The sequence below is a fragment of the Rana temporaria genome, chromosome 3, assembly GCF_905171775.1.
Source record: "Rana temporaria chromosome 3, aRanTem1.1, whole genome shotgun sequence".
Taxonomy (NCBI): Eukaryota; Metazoa; Chordata; class Amphibia; order Anura; family Ranidae; genus Rana; species Rana temporaria.
The window spans coordinates 59015592-59028295 of NC_053491.1; positions in this window are offsets into that span (position 1 = coordinate 59015592).

Genomic DNA, 12704 nt, shown 5'->3' on the forward strand with positions numbered 1-12704 from the left:
TGAATAGAGCGGCTGTTTAAGGGCAGATTGCAGGCGCTATTTTTAACGCTATAGCACCTGCCAAACGCCCTCAGTGTGAAAGGAGTCTGTCAGTTCTGTATGGATTGTATACAGCCTCAGCTACATACAGTATACAGCTCTGAGTTCTGTCAGCGGGACAGGGATTTCCTGCCCTACTTCCAGAACAAAATTAAGTCTCAGCCATTCACATGAAGCTTTGTATTGTATGAATGAATACAAAGCTTTCTCTGATTGGCAGGGAGTAAGATTGTGACATCTGCCCACTTTTCTGCCTCAGGCAATCGGAGGAAGCCATGTATTTATTTATTCATAAAATACAAAGCTTTATGTGAATGGCTGAGCAATGCTCGGCTCAACTCAAGTGCCAAAAGTGGGACAGGAAGTCCCCATCCCACTGTCGGAACACAGTGCTGTATGCTGCATACAGTTCATAGAGAGCTGACAGCCCTACATGTATTGGTGGTCCATCTTGGTCCATACAAGCTATTTAACCACTTCAGTACCGGCCCATTGTAATATGATGTCCACAAAGGGGATCTCGCATCCCGGGTGGATGTCGTATGACGTCCTGGGCTTTGTGCGGTGATATCTGAATGATGCCTGCAGCTAGAGGCATCATTCAGTTATCATTCTTTCGTGCTGGCGATTCTGTGCACGATGAGAACGATCATAGCAGCAGTTCCGCCGCTTGATCGTTCTTATAGGTGGCGGGAGGGGACATCCCCCTCTCGCCGCCATCCGGTGCTTCTCCAGGCTCTCCCGTGCCATCGGGGGCCCGGAGAAAGAATCGTCTGGCGCCGGATAAGAAACATAGAGATGACTGGTGACCATGACCGTCAGAGGCCCGGGCACGCTGTGATGATATCACGCGCGGGTACCTGGAAGTAAACAAAGCCGCGATTGCGGCTAGTAAGCATGAGATCGGTGAAATTTTTTCACAATCTCATGCTTTCCAGCCTGGAGGAGAGATGTGGGGTCTTATTGACCCTGCATCTCTCCAAAAAGAGGACCTGTCGCACACCTTTCCTATTACAAGGGAAGTTTACATTCCTTGTAATGGGAATAAAAGTGGTAAAAAAAAAAACATTTAAAATGCCCCTGTCCCGAGTAGCTCGCGCTCAGAAGCAAACACAAGTCCCGCCCACATATGTAAGCCCCGTTCAAACCACATATGTGAGGTATCGCCACTTGCGTTGGAGTGCCAGCAACAATTCTAGCACTAGACCTCTGTAACTCTAAACTGGTAACCTGTAAAACATTTTCAAAGCGTCGCCTATGGAGATTTTTAAGTAACGAAGTTTGGCGCCATTCCATGAGTGTGCACAATTTTAAAGCGTGACATATTAGGTATCTATTTACTCGGCGTAACATAATCTTTCGTATTTTACAGAAAAATTGGGCTAACTTCACTGTTTTTTTATTTTTTTAATTCATGAAACCATTTATTTTTTAAAAAATCGCTGATCGCCGCCATTAGTAGTAAAAAAAAAAAAAATAATAAAAAATGCAATAAAACTATACCCTATTTTGTAAACGCTATAAATTTTGCGCAAACCAACCGATAAACGCTTATTGCGATTTTTTTTTTTTTTTTTACCAAAAATAGGTAGAAGAATACGTATCGGCCCAAACTGAGGAAATTTTTTTTTTTTTTTTATATATATTTTTGGGGGATATTTATTATAGCAAAAAGTAAAAAATATAGCTTTTTTTTTTTCAAAATTGTTGCTCTATTTTTGTTTACAGCGCAAAAAATAAAAACCGCAGAGGTGATCAAATACCACCAAAAGAAAGCTCTATTTGTGGGGAAAAAAGGACGCCAATTTTGTTTGGGAGCCACGTCGCACGACCGCGCAATTGTCGGTTAAAGTGACGCAGTGCCGAATCGCAAAAAGGGGCCTGGTCTTTTACCTGCATTTTGGTCCGGGTCTTAAGTGGTTAAAGAGAACAGTATCTGGCCTTAAAAGTGCCAAAGGCCCAGGTGCCTAGCACTAGTCTGGATTACAGTGACAGTGGCTCCTGAGGGCTGTATCTCGTGGAACCATCAACTCTGTGACTGCTGCAGTTTAGCACGAAGCCCCAAAGTTGAAGCCTCGATCTCGGAGCACTGTAAACACATTGTGGTGACTTGCTAAAAGTGAAAAGTGTAAAATCTGGTGCAGCTGTGCAAAAAACCAATCTGCTAGGTTTTTTTTTTTTTTTTTTTGTTGAAACTTGATTGAACAGGCTGAAGTTAGAAGCTGATTGGCTGCCATGCACAGCTGTACCAGATTTTGCACTCTCCGTTTTTAATGAATCAACCCCAATGTATCCTTTGCACTTTCTGCTTGCCCCTCACATTAGTAGTTCTATTGCTAGCTTATTACAGCCACCAACCATCAAATTCTAACTGCACTATAAACACGTGTTCACAGCACCTAAAAACCGCAAGGAAAATGTATCTAAATTTTCATCTGTGAAGCTCTTCACAATGGTAGTGCATTGATTTTTATTTTTTATTTTTTTAATCCTACTTGACACACTTTTTATGCAGGTCTTGAAACACGATACCTTGTACATGTATTAAAGGTTTTAAGAAAAACACACACAAAAAATGCAATATTAATTTCAGTCAGTTCACTTTGAGTCACATATCCATGATTTCATATGTTCATAAATGTTTTTGAAAAAGAAAATGAAAGGTGTAAAAAGCATGAATTCACTCATCTTGCATTGCGTTTGACCGCTGCACGGCGATATATGTTGGCAGAATGGCACGACTGCGCAAAAGGATGTACCTATACGTCCCCTTCAAATCGTGGGCACTCGCGCGTGCTCCGTGACCGGACCCGCTGCCTCGATGTCCCGCGATCGTGTCGTGGAGCTGCAGAACAGGGAGATGCAAACAAGGCATTTCCCTGTTCTGCTTTGTGACAGAACAGTGATCTACTGTTCCCTGTCATTGGGAGCAGTGATCACTGTCGTCACTTGTAGCCCATCCCCCCCGCAGTTAGAATCACTCCCTAGGACACGCTTAACACCTTCATCGCTCCCCCTAATATTTAACCTCTTCCCTGCCAGTGTCATTTACACAGTAATCAGTGCGTTTTTATAGCACTGATCGCTGTATAAATGACTGGTCCAAAAATGGCATCAAAAGTGTCCGATGTGTCCTCCATAATGTCAGTCATCACGATAAAAATCAGCCAAATCTTCCGGAGCTTAAGTGGTCCATTTTAACAAACCGTATTAAAGAACACTTGTGCTATTAACAAATTGCATATGAGTTTTCTAATGTGAAAGAGTGAAGAGGCCCTAAAAAGTGATCTGCTGATGCATACTTGTATGGGGGGAAAGTTTGGTCATGTTGGTAAAAACAAACTTAAAGTGGAGTTCCACCCATAAATATAACATTACATCAGTAGTTTTAAAAAAATGTCATTAGTCCTTTACGATTTTTTTTTTTTTTTTTTTTAGATGCCTGCAAAGTGTTGTTGCTAGGCAGAATAGTTAATCTTCCCTCTTCCTGCACCTAAGTGCTTAATGCTTCCTAACCTACACCGCACAGACTCCTGGGAATGTAGTGGGTGTAACTTTCCAGGAGTCTGTGCATTCCCCAGTCTCAAAGAATCATGTGACTTGGACAGCACAGGTGCTGAAACCTGATCTGACACTGCTTGTGCAGCACTGAGCATGTTCGAGATCGGCAAGGCTGAAATCCAGGAAGTCATACAGTCTGGCTTCATGATGCCCACACTTAAGATGGCCCCAGTCAATTTCTATTTTATAAACTGTCTAAATGCTGTAACAACCTAACAAAACGGACCTTAGTTTACAGGCTAACTTTACTAGAATACATTAAGCTTGTGTATTACAGGGGTATTTATATTTAAAAAGTGAAATTGTGGCCGGAACTCCGCTTTAATAAAGGCACATTGGTTTTTAAAACATAATAAAAAAATAAATCCCCTTAAGATTAATCATTCAGATCTGTAACGATCTTAGGTCTGCAAATGTTGTCCTCATTTTTGTCCACACAAACCCAACTAGATCTTATCCTGGACCCCATACACACTATTGGATTTTCTGCAGATTTACCAAAACCATATAATATGAAGTCAAACCTTAAGGCTGGGTTTACACCGCCGCATCCAATTCGCATAACATTTTAAAATCTATTTGTTTGAATGCATCTGGTTCACATATGTGTGTTGCATTCGCACTTCGCATTGTCCAAAAAACATGTGTTTTCTAGGCATTGCGGTGCAAATTGTAGGCACATTATCTTCTATGGGAACGAATATGATTTTCAAATGCGTTCCGTTCTGAGCACGAATTCTCTCCCTGCTCACCACGCCTCCCCCTCTCAGCTAATCTGCAGCTACAACGGAGAGGCACCGCTAAACAGCTGTTTTTTTCCCCTCTCTTCGCAGAGAAAACTGAGCTGGAATTTGCACCGCACATGTGTAAATCCAGCCTCAGTTTCAATTTGTATGCAATTGGGCAGACCCTGGCACTACATGTTTTAGTAAATCTGAAGCCAAAAATCTGCAGGAACTCTAACGCCGTGTACACACAACCGTTTTTCATGACATGTAAAAAAACGTTTTTCTCTACGTGATTCTTGTCAAGCCTGCCTTGCATACACACGATTGTGATAAAAAAATGCTCGAGCAAAGCGCGGTGACATGCAACACTTACGACGGCACTATAAAGGGGAAGTTCCAATGGAATGGCGCCACCCTTTGGGCTGATTATGCAAATTTCCCTTCTCGTAACTTGCTTCTGAGCATACGCGTTTTTTTTCCCCGTCGTTAAAGCCTACACACGACCGTTTTTCACAACGAGAAAAACGACGGAAAAAAATAGAGCAGGTTCTACTTTTTTAATGGCCATTTTTCTCGTTCTCTCCTTCACTGATGGGCACTGATAAGGCGGCACTGACGGGCATTGATAAGGCAGCACCAATGAGGTGGCACTGACGATGGGCCCTGATATGTGGCATTGATAAGCACTGGTAGGTGGCACTGATATGCAGCATTGATGGGCACTCATGGGTGGCACGAATAGGTGACACTGGGCACTGAAAGGCTGCAATGGTGGGTACTTATGGGTGGCATTGATAGGCGCCACTGATGGGCATCAATACATGGCACTAATGGGCACTGATATTCAGCACTGATGGGTATCCCTGGTGGCACTGGCAGGGATTTTGAATGGGCACTGGTTGGCATCTGACTGGGCATTGATTGGCAGCTGCCTTGTCACCGATTTGGCATTCCCTGGTGGTCTAGGAGGCATACCTGGTGGTCCAATGTGGATGCCCATCCCTGGTGGTCCTGTGCGGTGATCCGAGGGGGGGCTGCGCTGATAAACTATCAGCACAAACCCCCCCTGTCAGGAGAGCAGCCGATCGGCTCTCCTCTACTCGCGTCTATCAGACTCGAGTGAGGAAAAGCCGATCTGCGACTTTTCCTGTTTACATTGTGACCATGATTGGACACAGCTGATCACGTGGTAAAGAGCCTCCGTCGGAGGCTCTTTACCAAGATCAGTGTGTCAGAGTGACACACTGCTTTACCAATCGCCGCAATGCGCGCCTACCCCCCCCCCCCCCCCCCCGGCGGCTGTTATCCTGCAGGACGTCTATAGACGTCCAGTCAGGATAACGAAACCACTTCTCGGACGTCAATTCACTATTGACCAGGCGGGAAGTGGTTAATGACCAATTTAAAAAATTGCATTTTTCTCGTCATGAGAAAGGGTTGTGTGTACGTGGCATAATAGTGTGTATGGGGTGTTCGATTAACATTTTGCACAAACCATTTTATTTTTCTTTCCTGGGTGCATTGCAGTAATATTTAAAAAAAATGATTATCAAATTTACAAATCTATGCTATTGTGCATCTTGACATTTGAGGGGACACACTTTAAGCCCCTATTTTGGCCACCACTTGCTTAAAGGGGTTGTAAAGGTAAAAAAAAAAATGTTCCATAAATAGCTTCCTTTACCTTAGTGCAGTCCTCCTTCACTCACTCACCTCATCATTCGATTTTTCTTTTAAATGTCCTTATTTCTTCTGAGAAATCCTCACTTCCTGTTCTTCTGTCTGTAACTCCACACAGTAATGTGACACTTTCTCCCTGGTGTGGAGAAAGCCTCTTGAGGGGGCGAGCAGGAGTGTCAGGATGCCCACTAACACACAGCTCCTTTCTCTATCTGCAAAGTAGAGAGTGTCCTGACGTTCCTGCTCGCCCCCTCCCCCTCTCAAGAGGCTTTCTTCACACCAGGGAAAAAGTTTTACATTACTGTGTGTAGTTACAGACAGAAGAACAGGAAGTGAGGATTTCTCAGAAGAAATAAGGACATTTAAAAGCAAAATCGAAAGGATGAGGTAAGTGACGGAGGACTGCACTAAGGTGTAAAGGAAGCTATTTAGGAAAAAAAATAATTACCTTTACAACCCCTTTAAGGTAAAAACCGAGTTGTGGTTTTGGTAAGTCCTGTATTCGTCTTTAGATCAGAGGTATCCAAACTTTGTAAACAAAGGGCCAGTTTACTACCCTTCGGATTTTAGGGGGGCCGAACATCGGTGCAAGTGGGAGAAATAATGCCCTATTGTTGGGTGTCGGAGGAATAGTTCCCCATCACTGGTGTCGGTGGGAGAAATAGTTCCCCATCACTGGTGTCGGTGGGAGAAATAGTTCCCCATCACTGGTGTCGGTGGGAGAAATAGTTCCCCATCACTGGTGTCGGTGGGAGAAATAGTTCCCCATCACTGGTGTCGGTGGGAGAAATAGTTCCCCATTACTGGTGTCGGTGGGAAAAATAGTTCCCCATCACTGGTGTCGGTGGGAAGAATAGTTCCCCATCACTGGTGTCGGTGGGAAAAATAGTTCCCCATCACTGGTGTCGGTGGGAAAAATAGTTCCCCATCACTGGTGTCGGTGGGAAAAATAGTTCCCCATCACTGGTGTCGGTGGGAAAAATAGTTCCCCATCACTGGTGTCGGTGGGAAGAATAGTTCCCCATCACTGGTGTCGGTGGGAGAAATAGTTCCCCATCACTGGTGTCAGTGGGAGGAATAGTGTCTCATGATTGGGGTTGGTGGGAGGAATAGTTCCCCATCATTGGCGTCGGTGGGAGGAATAGTTCCCCATCATTGGAGTCGGTGGGAGGAATAGTGTCTCATGATTGGGGTTGGTGGGAGGAATAGTTCCCCATCACTGGTGTCGGTGGGAGAAATAGTTCCCCATCACTGGTGTCGGTAGGAGGAATAGTTCCCCATCACTGGTGTCGGTGGGAGAAATAGTTCCCCATCACTGGTGTCGGTGGGAGGAATAGTGTCTCATCATTGTTGTCGGTGGGAGGAATAGTTCCCCATCATTGGAGTCGGTGGGAGGAATAGTTGCCCATCATTGGAGTCGGTGGGAGGAATAGTGTCTCATGATTGGGGTCGGTGGGAGGAATATTTCTCCATTACTGGTGTCGGTGGGAGGAATAGTTCCCCAGCATTGGAGTCGGTGGGAGGAATAGTTCCCCATCATTAGAGTCGGTGGGAGGAATAGTTCCCCATCATTAGAGTCGGTGGGAGGAATAGTTCCCCAGCATTGGAGTCGGTGGGAGGAATAGTTCCCCATCATTGGAGTCGGTGGGAGGAATAGTTCCCCATCATTGGAGTCCGTGGGAGGAATAGTTCCCCATCATTGGAGTGGGTGGGAGGAATAGTTCCCCATCATTGGAGTCGGTGGGAGGAATAGTTCCCCATCACTGGTGTCGGTGGGAGGAATAGTACCCCAGCATTGGTATTGGTGGGAGGAAGTGTGTCTCATCATTGGGGACAGTGGAAGGAATAGTACCCCAAGGGCTGAATAAAGGTGTGCAAAGGGCCACAGTTTGGAGACTGCTTTAGATTTTTGTGGCCCTGTGAAGGTCCTTCAGCCCTAAACTTGGTCTGTATACAGAACTTTCTAAGTTGAGATTAAGCCACACAAGCTGTTAATTGCCAGTCTACAGCCCACTGAGGTTTCACATGTAAATGATTATCTGCAGAATGGCACTTTTATATCTGTTGTAAGTTGACATATGGAATGCAGATGATGGTTTTAATTGAAATAAATTTATTGGTGGAGTTCAAACAAATATGAAGTTTAATGATTAGAAATGTGTGCTTTTGTTTAGTTAGCGGTAATCAAACTAATCAATCTTTTTATTTAAAGCTTCATTCACATGTGCAGCCAGATGGTGAATGAAGGGGATAGCAGTCTCCTGACCCTCCGCCTGAACACTGACATGCCACATAAACGTCAAACCGCATATTGTTTTTGGCAGGCGTTGCAGCAGCTGAACATGACTAATACAATGCTATGGGGCTGCAGTACAACAGCATCCTTAATAAATTGTTTATGTGTAGGGTTGAGCGAACCCGAACTGTAAAGTTCGGGTTCGGTACGGACTTTGGGTTTTTCCCGAACCCGAACCCGAATAGTTGGAAAAAGTTTGGGTTCGGAGTTCGGGTATGTTTTGGCGCGCTGCACGGCAGCCAATCGCCATTTGTGTTACTACTGTGACTGGGAACTGATCACAGCCATGCCTACTTATGGCATGGCTGTAATTGGCCAGTGCAGCATGTGACCCATCATGTGACCAGCCTCTATATTAGATAGAGGCACACAGCACAGATCGTCACTCTGCTTCACTCTAGATAGGGAAAGGCTGCTGGAATCTGCTGCTTAGGGAAAGTCTTAGGTGTATTTGGCTCGTTTTCACTGTATTTCACTTATGTGAGGGAAAGGTTGCTGAATCTGCTGAGGGAAAGTGTTAGGTCTATGCTGCTACAGAAATATCAAGAAGCACACTTTATTTCTTTGATATCTGCATCATCTTATGGCATCTGGCTCGTTGTCACTGCTTCACTTATGTGAGGGAAAGGTTGCTGAATCATAGGGACAGTTTTAGGTCTATGTTGCTCCAGAAATATCAACAAGCACTCTATTCCTGTGACATCTGCTGTGCTTCATATAGTTTAGGAATTTTGTTCAACTATAGGGGCAGTTTGCAATCTATAGGTGACTCTGAATATTTCAACAGCAGTACACCTGCCACACCACCTGTGATATACTGTGTTTCTGTCAAGTACATAGTCCGGGAGAGTTTGCTGAAATATTTTTTCTATGGTGGCAGTCAGCACTCTATAGGTGACTGAGTATTTCAACAGCACTACACCTGCCACACCACCTGTGCACCTGTGATATACTGTGTTTCTGTCAAGTACATAGTCAGGGAGAGTACTCCAGAGTACTTGCATGCTCTTCCCGACATTTTGCTGCCATTTGCAGCCCTCCAGCCCTTTCCCTTAGTTTTTTAGAGACATTTTTGTAGTCAAAAGTCCGGGTCCCCATTGACTTTTGGTCCGAACCCGAACATCCAGGTGTCCGCTCAACTCTATTTGTGTGCCCTTTTTTTGCTTCTGTATACAAACTTCCCTTATGCATTACCTCTTGATTCTGCCAATCATCCTTTGTGGCAGCATTGCTACCACCGAGTGCATACTCCCCAATTTCTACTCAGTAAGGCGCATCTACTCAGCTTGCTGACTAATCCTTCTATCTCTGAATGGGTCAGGGTGGGACTAAGCCGCAGCAGCGTCACATAACCTCTGACGTCACTTCTCTTATTATCAGGTCTTGTAATACAGTGAATATTTCCGTTGTTATTGTCATAAAATATCTGGAATGCTCCAAGATCATAAAAGTTAACCTGACCTGTGATCCAAATTGCAGAGATGCATGTGCATTATTTGTCTTAAAAATACCTGTCCTTGTTTTGCAATAAGTTTATTTGAGCGTTGTAGAGTACTTTGCTTCCAAATCAAGGCTGCATACAAGTCCCCAATTCTTCTGCAAGTAGGAGTTTTGCACCATCTGTGTCCCCGGACCAAAATGCAGCTAAAGGCCCAGGCCAGGTTTTGCGATTCGGCACTGCGTCGCTTTAACAGACAATTGTGCGACGTGGCTCCCAAACAAAATTGACACCCTTTTATTCCCACAAATAGAGCTTTCTTTTGGTGGTATTTGATCACCTCTGCAGTTTTTATTTTTTGCGCTATAAACAAAAATAGAGCGACAGTTTTGAAAAAAATGCAATATTTTTTACTTTTTCCTATAATAAATATCCCCCAAAAATATATAAAAAAAATATTTTTTTTCCTCAGTTTAGGTAGATACGTATTCTTCTACATATTTTTGGTAAAAAAAATCGCAATAAGCATTTATCGGTTGGTTTGCGCAAAATGTATAGCGTTTACAAAATAGGGGATAGTTTTATTGCATTTTTATACATTAATTTTTTTTATTTTTTTTTTTTTACTACTAATGGCGGCGATTGGCGATTTTTTTTTTCGTGACTGCGACATTACGGCGGACACTTCGGACAATTTTGACAAAGTTTTGGGACCATTGTCATTTTCACAGCAAAACATGCATTTAAATTGCATTGTTTATTGTGGAAATGACAGTTGCAGTTTGGGAGTTAACCACAGGGGGCGCTGAAGGAGTTATGTTTCACCTAGTGTGTGTTTACAACTGTAGCTGTAGGTCTGATGTCATCGATTGTGTTTCCCTATAAAAGGTATCACTCGATCGATGCAGCCGCCACAGTGAAGCACGGGGAAGCCGTGTTTACATACGGCTCTCCCCGTTCTTCAGCTTCGGGGAGCGATCGCGACGGGGTGGCTAGGAACAAATAGCCGCCCCCTCATCCCGGATCGCTCCCAGACGATTTCCGACCGGCGCATGTACCGGGGGGGGGGGGGGGGTCGTCCCGATCGGACCTCTGACCCGCGGAAAGGCAGGGACGTACGGGTACGCCCATCTGCCTGTACGTGCCATTCTGTGGACGTATATGTACATGCGGCAGTCGTTAAGTGGTTAAAGGGTAACACCACTTTCTACACTAATCATATTGTAATTGAATGTTAATAAAAATGTCCTTTCCAATCTGCAGCCAAATTGAATGTTATTAAAAATGTCCCTTTTTCCTTTTAAATCTGCAGCCACTGTCATTTCCTGAAAATGCAATATGGCTACCTGGGGTTGTTCTGTACACAGAATGTGCACTGGTATCTTCATATCTCCTGAGAAACATAATTTCCTGCTTGTGTGATTGGCTCACCAATTTTTCCTGGAGTCTGCTTAAGATGCAAGTCAGGTTTCAGGCATCCCCTGCAACAAAAATTTCATTTTTGGAGAGATAATAGGAACACATCTAAAGGGATGCAGGCCCAGCAGACTTCCTCATTAGTGCCTTGCAGCTGCACACCTGGCAGTTAATTATGAAACCACTCCCATTAGACCCACTCCGTACAGTGGCACAGACAAACACACTTGGATTTCTTCAGAATAACAAAAGGTAGGAATGTGCAACAAAGGTTTTTAAAATCCTTGCAATGTACATTGATCACCCAGGTGGGAATGTGTTTTTTTTTCCCCCTCAACAAAAGTGGAGTTGTGCTTTTATTGTCAAATGAGAGAATCTCTATTGGTCTCTGACAGTTGAATACCAAGGAAGAGAGGCGTAATCTCAGTTTTGGGGGAATCATAGACCTGTAAGTAGTCTGGGACTAGTATATTTATTACAGGTACTTATATAGCGCTGTCAATTACTCATAAGGTCCCTCGCTAATATTCATATATACACGTACTAGGCCCAGACAGGAACCAATTAACCTACCAGCATGTCTTTGAAATGTGGGAAGAAACTGCAGAACCCAGAGGAAACCCGCACAGAGAGAACATGCAAAACTCCAAGAAGGTAGAGCTGTAGTTGGGATTCAAACTGGTGACCCCAGTGCTGCCAGGGAGAAGTGCTAACCATTTAGAAAAGATCATCATTAAATTATTGGTGCTAATACTCTTCTATTAGTTCATCATCTTTTCAGTCGCTTCTATTCACTTAGTAAAATGGCAGCCCTACATATTATAATATTGTATAGCATTGGAATAGTAAAAGTTCCCCCTCCCAGTTCAGGCCTTGTTCACACAAAATTCTGTTTGTAAACTCTAATCTGAAAAGCAATGTGTATAGCAATGCTTTTATTAAGCTTTTTCAGCCAGGAAAGTATGAAGGCTGCGATTATTCATCCTTTTCCGTTGAGATGGTTTGTTTCCTGGCTGTAAAGCTGATGTTTCGGCTTCAGTGCCAAGTCACTGACCTAAAACGAATATAGAGATAAGGAATTCTGATGTTTTTTCTAAACTTTGCAACTGTGTTTCCCAAAGTCAAGACACGTGTTAAAGTTATGCACAATCCCAATGTGCCTGTATTTCAAAATATATAAAACTAAAATAACAGTCTTAAAGCGGAGTTCCGGCCACAATTTCACTTTTTAAATATAAATACCCCTGTAATACACAAGCTTAATATATTCTAGTAAAGTTAGTCTGTAAACTAAGGTCCGTTTTGTTAGGTTGTTACAGCATTTAGACACTTTATAAAATAGAAATTGACTGGGGCCATCTTAAGTGTGGGAATCATGAAGCCAGACTGTATGACTTCCTGGATTTCAGCCTTGCAGATCTAGCACATGCTCAGTGCTGCACAAGCAGTGTCAGATCAGGTTTCAGCACCTGTGCTGTGCAAGTCACATGATTCTTTGAGACTGGGGAGTGCACAGACTCCTGGAAAGTTACACCCACTACATTCC